Source organism: Cebus imitator, unplaced genomic scaffold, assembly GCF_001604975.1.
Source record: "Cebus imitator isolate Cc_AM_T3 unplaced genomic scaffold, Cebus_imitator-1.0 Scaffold82, whole genome shotgun sequence".
Taxonomy (NCBI): Eukaryota; Metazoa; Chordata; class Mammalia; order Primates; family Cebidae; genus Cebus; species Cebus imitator.
This window is the reverse complement of record NW_016107397.1, coordinates 9,648,899-9,654,956: the sequence shown is the minus strand read 5'-3', so window position 1 is coordinate 9,654,956 and position 6,058 is coordinate 9,648,899. Positions and strand designations below refer to the sequence as shown.

Here is a 6,058-nt window from a genome sequence, read left to right as displayed (position 1 = left end):
GTTGCCCAGGCTGGAATGCAGCGGCACAATCTGGGCTCACTGCAACCTCTGCCTCTGGATTCAAGCGATTCTCCTGCCTCAGCCTCTAGAGCAGTTGAAATTACAGGTATGCGCCACCACACCAGGTTAATTTTTGTATTTTTAGTAGAGACGGGGTTTTACCATCTTGGCCAGGCTGATCTTGAACTCCTGACCTTGTGATCCACCCACTTTGGCCTCCCAAAGTGCTAGGATTACAGGCATGAGCCACCACGCCCCGACATTTTTTTTTTTTAATGCACATGGAAATGGAACCTCCTGTAGTAGCCCCAGCCAGGAGTGCTCAGGAGTCCCAATGCCCTGTCTGTGGGTATTGCAAGTCTTCTCCTCTGCACTGGGTTAAATGCTGTCCTTGCCCAAATTCATGTCCACTTGGAACCTCAGAAGGAGGTCTTATTTGGACAAAAGGTTTAATTGCAGGTGCAATTAGCTAAGACAAGGTCATGCTGGTCACAGCCGCACGTTCTAGGGCCACCTCTTACCTGATCATTCCTACCCCTCTCTTGATTTCTCCAAAAGCTGTTTCCTAAACCTGTTTCTTAAACATTAACGAGCACCTGGGTCACCTGTGCATCTTGTTCCTTAGCTGTTTTTGTTTGTTTGTTTGAGACGGAGTCTTACTCTGTCGCCCAGGCTGTAGTGCAGTGGTGCCATCTTAGCTCACTGCAACCACTGCCTCTTGGGTTCAAGTGATTCTTCTGTTTCAGCCACTCAAGTAGCTAAGGTTACCAGTGTGCACCACCATATCTGGCTAATTTTTGCATTTTTGGTAGAGACCGCTTTTGCCATGTTGGAGAGGCTTGTCTCAAATTCCTGATCTCAAGGGATCTGCCCACTTTGGCCTCCCAAACTGCTGGGATTACAGTTGTGAACCACCATACCCAGCACCCTTAGCAGGTTCTGGTATCACAGGTCTGGGTGGCCTCATTCTGCACCTCTCACAAACTCCTAGGTGACGCCCAGGCAGCTGGTCTGGGGACCATACTTTGAGTAGGCTGAGTCTCACCATCACCTGTGACTCTAGCCCTAGCCCATCAGTGACTTCCTGGCCTCTAGGCTCACCTCCATCAAATCGACAGGTTGCTAACACCACCTGATGTGCTCAGAGCAAAGTGCTTATTGATGGCCAGTGATGGAGTATACAAGCACTCTGAGCTAGGGGAGTTTAAGCTCTTTTACTGCCACTGCTTTTATGTCCCCTCTGCATTTGAGAGCCTTGCAACTTCATTAGTGGTACAGAGCAACACTGAAAGAATTCCTTGGTGGCCCCTCAGACCTTTTGATAAACATTGTGAATGCAATCATCAGGTTACCACCATTAAAAATTATAATTAGAGATGATACAAGCTGCCCCAAACCTTGATGAACACACTGCCTTTGCTTGGAACTGTTAAATGAAGAGGTAGGTATTTTTCTTGCAGAGCAATGCTCTTCCTGCTTAGCTGATCACTCTATAAGCTTGCCTATGATCTTCCTATTTACTTTCTTCCCAGATCGTTCTACAAGTCTGTTCTGTTCTGTTGATGTCATTCGTTTTGCATGTAACATTGCTAGTGGAGTCCAGCAGAAATCTTTATGTTCAAGGTCTGGGAATCACGTTAGAAACAATGACACAACTCAGAAATTATAAGAGGAAATAATTATTACAAGAGAGAAGAAATATCACACTTGTCTACACTAATGCACTTGACTGTCAAACAAAGAGATCTTTAAGATGATGAAGCATGCACCACAGAGGAGAAAAATGAGGAGGAAAATGCGGCTACAATTTGTTCTGAGTCATATCTCTTAGAGAAGGGACCGCATTCTGCTTTGTAATCATTTACTAAGAAAGTTGTCTGCAAATGAGAGAGGAAGGATTCAGGCTATGGAAACCGGCTGGAGTTCAGGCAGCATGGAGTTGCCAGAGTTTGGTTCTGCAAAAAGAGTCTCACCCAGTTCACACCCATCATGGAACGGAGACTCAAAGCACAATTCAGACAGAAGGTGAGAAGGAGATCCTCACTCTGGCACGGGCTGAATATTTAATACCTCCAAAGTCAAAAATAAGAACTGCTATGAGAAGGAAGATAATAGCCCTAGCAGAGTAATTTCACTGGGCCCTACTACACCCCATGGGAGACTTGAAATTGTATTTTAGAGCTGGGAAAATAAGCTCAGACAGGATAAGATATCTCTGTGAGGTTGCTCGACTCATATGGGCAGACTTTTTTTTTCCTCCTGGAGACAGGGTCTTGCTGTCACCCAAGGTGGAGTGCAGTGGCACAATCTTGGCTCACTACAGCCTCTGTCTCCTGAGCTCAAGCGATTCTCCTACCACAGCCTTTCAAGTAGCTGGGACTACAGGTGCATGTGACCACACCTGGCTAATTTTTGCTTCTTAAAAAAAATTTTTTTTTGGTAGAGACTGGGTTTGGCCATCTTGTCCAGGCTGGTCTCAAACTCCTGGGCTTAAGTGATCCTCACAACTTGGCCTCTCAAAGTGCTGGGATTATAGGCATGAGCCACAGCACCCAGCCGAGAGCTTTCTCTCTCATATGTGCCTCTATTCAGCATTCCACCCTAGTTTTGGAGAAATAGATTCACATTCTGAGAAGTAAAGTTAAAACCGAGATCTCTTTAATGAATTTTATGTCACCTATAACTATTGCCAAGTTTTCCTTAATGTCATGTATAGGCTGCGCAATACTTGATGCTCAAAACATATTTTAGGGAGGAGAGAAGGAGAACAAAAGACAGGGAGGGAGCATTGGAGAGGCAGGGAAAGGAGTTGATGAAGTTGGACTAAATTGGTGAGAATACAGCACAGGTGCCTTCAAATGTCCCTGTGACTAAATTCAGGATGCCTTTTTCTTTTTCTCTTTTTTGAGACGGAATTTTTCTCTTGTCACCCAGGCCGGAGTGCAGTGGCATGATCTCAGCTCAGTGTAACCTCTACCTCCTGGGTTCAAGAAATTCTCCTGCCTCAGCCTCCCAAATAGCCAGGATTACAGGCATCTGCCACCAAGCCTGGCTAATTTTTGTATTTTTAGTAGAGATGGGTTTCACTATGTTGGCCAGGCTGGTCTCGAACTCCTGACCTCAGGTGATCCACCTGCTTCAGCCTCACAAAGCGCTGGGATTACAGGCGTGAGTCATCGTGCCCAGCTTTTTTTCTTTTTTTTTTTTTTGAGACAGAGGATCACTTTGTTATCCAGGCCTGGAATGCAGTGGCACAATCTTGACTCACTGCAATCTCTGCCTCCCAGGTTCAAGTGATTCTCCTGCTTCAGCCTCCCAAGTAACTGGGATTACAAGTACCTGCCACCATGGTGGCTGATTTTTGTATTATTAGTAGAGATGGGGGTTTTACTATGTTGGTCAGGCTGGTCTTGAACTCTTGACCTCACGTTATCCACCCACTTCGGTCTCCCAAAGTGCTGGGAATACAGGTGTGAGTCACCATGCCTGGCCTTTTTGTTTAAGACAGGGTCTCACTCTGTCACCCAGGCTGGAGTGCAGTGGCTCAATCATAGCTCATTGCAGCCTTAACCTCCTGGGCTCCAGCACGCCCGCCTCAGCCTCTTGAGAAGCTTGAACTACAGGCTGAGTAGCTGGAACTACAGGAATGCACCATCATGCCCAGTTAAATTTTTTTTGTTACTTTGTAGAGGCAGGGCCTTGCTATGTTTCCTAGTGTATTAGTCTGTTCTCGCATTGCTATAAAAAACTACCTGAGACTAGGTTATTTATAAAGAAAAGAGGGTTAATTGACTCACCGTTCCAGAGACTATACAGGAAGCATGGCTGGGGAGGCCTCGGGAAACTCACAATCACAGTGGAGGCAAGGGGGAAGCAGACACATCTCACAGGGCCGAAGGAGGAAGAAGAGAGGGTGGGGAGAGGCCACACCCTTTTAAACAACCAGATCTGACAGCCACTCCCTCAGTATCACGAGAACAGCAAGGGAGAAGTCTTCCCCCACGAGCCAATCAGCTCCCACCAGGCCCCACCTGCAGCATCGGGCTAACAATTCAACATGCCATTTGGGTGGGAACACAGATGCAAACCGTATCACCCAGGTTGGTTTTGAACCCCTGGGCTCAAGCAATCCTCGTTGGCCTCCCAGAGTGTTGGGGTTACAGGCGTGAGCCATTGCACCAGGCCAGGATGCCTTCTTCTCACAAGATGTGTCTACTCCCAAACCCAGGGCTGACATTGTGGCCCTGCTCCTCGAAATGCTCCAGCACTCACCTAGCTTCCAAGCCGGAACCAGGGAGCTCCCGGGCTTATTGCTCTCCCAACACATACACATTGCAGCCACCAAGCCCTGGCTCCAAACTTCTCCCTTCACTTCATCCCAGATGCAACATCTGCCAATGGCAGCCGCCATTGATCCCATCAACACAAACTGAGTAAGGCATTGATTTCTCCCAATCTGCCCCCAGCCACAGACCAGATTCAGCTGAAACTGGCATCAGCTGGGTGGAATCCTCTTGAGTGGCTCCTTTTGCCTAATGGGAAGGGTGCAGACAGCCTAGCCGGTTTCAGCACGATTGCCATGACCAGGCCCTGTGGATGTCAGCAGTCTTTCCTATTCTCACTGGCCAGTCTCTGGACGGGCCCTGGTCTCTCATCCACAGCGCTTCCTCCTGCATGACCTTTGTGGGTGCCCTTGGCAGACGTCTGCCCCTTCCCCACCATGTACTTCTAATCTCCCTCCTCTGAGAAGCCTCTCTCTGGCTTGCAGCAGTGGGGGCTGTGGCTCCTCTAAGCCCCCAGGGCTCCTGCGGTGGCCCTTCCCGTTTCAGTCCCCACCTCACCGCACTCCACTTGCTTCATTCCCCACGGCCCTGTGAGTGCCAGGAAGGAGGACACATATCTTCTGCCTTGCCCCACAGCCAAGACTCTGCCCCACAAACAAGCCTGATGTTTTCACACACCTGGGAGTTGCTATAATCTGGGATGCTAAGACATGCAGACATGGGAATGATTGCCAGAAAGGAAAGAGTCTACACTCACCGATCCCTGAAAACCAGAGGCAGCTCGCTCAGGGCTGCAGGGGGAAGCACCTGGGTGGGTCAGGAGTCAGAGAGATAGGGGAAATAGTGGGGCTGCCCCTCACTCAGATGACTCTCCAATCAGCAAACAACCATTATTAAAAGTCCCCTTGCTTATTTCACTTTGCTAAGTCTTACTTGCATGCATTGTACATCATTTTTTTTTTTTTTTGAGACAGAGTCTTATGCTAGAGCCCAAGCTACAGTGTAGTGGCATGATGTTGGCTCACTGCAACCTCTGCCTCCCAGGTCCTGGTTGAAGCAATTCTCCTGCCTCAGCCACCTGAGTAGATGGGATTACAGGCATGTGCCACCATGCCCAGCTAATTTTTGTATTTTTAGTAGAGATGGGGTTTCACCATGTTGGCCAGGCTGGTCTTGAACTCCTGACCTCGTGGTCCGCCTGCCTCAGCCTCCCAAAGTGCTGGGATTACAGGTGTGAGCCACTGCGCCTGGCCCATTGTATATCTTTAACATAATATTTCCCCATTTGCTTAGGTCACAGGGAAGAAAGGAAGCATTCCCGATGAGTCCGGACACACATACCCTCTATTATGTTCACTCCAGGTTAAATAATTAGGTTATTGGGGTTTTTGGGTTTTGTCTGGGTTTTTTTAGACACAGGGTCTCACTCTGTCACCTAGGCTGGAGTGCAGTGGCACAATCACGGCTCACTGTAGTCTTGATCTCCCACCTGATTTCAATTGATCCTCCCACCTCAGCGTCCCAAGTAGCTGTGACTACAGGTATACACTACCACACCTGGCTAATTATTTTGTATTTTTTGTAGAGACAGAGTTTCTCCATGTTGCCCAGTCTGGTCTTGAACTCCTGAGTTTAGGCAATCTACCCACCTCAGTATTAGTGTTTTAAATGCTCAATGTTATACAAAGATGCTTGGTGGATTGTCTTACAGGGGCTGGAGACAATTTTAGGAATTTTTGGAAATTGCTGGGGGTTCCAAATGGGTTGGGAACGCA

At 48.1% G+C, this 6,058-nt stretch overlaps 1 long non-coding RNA gene across 1 annotated transcript in view; it reads right to left on the bottom strand.

The window, feature by feature from the left end:
- The window catches only part of LOC108308107, a 91,956-nt gene extending 88,061 nt beyond the window's left edge, over positions 1–3,895 (bottom strand). The window contains exon 1 of the long non-coding RNA XR_001826788.2: positions 3,798–3,895. This is a non-coding gene — a long non-coding RNA (uncharacterized LOC108308107). The remainder of the gene's footprint in view (positions 1–3,797) is intronic.
- Between the last annotated feature and the right edge of the window lie 2,163 nt (positions 3,896–6,058).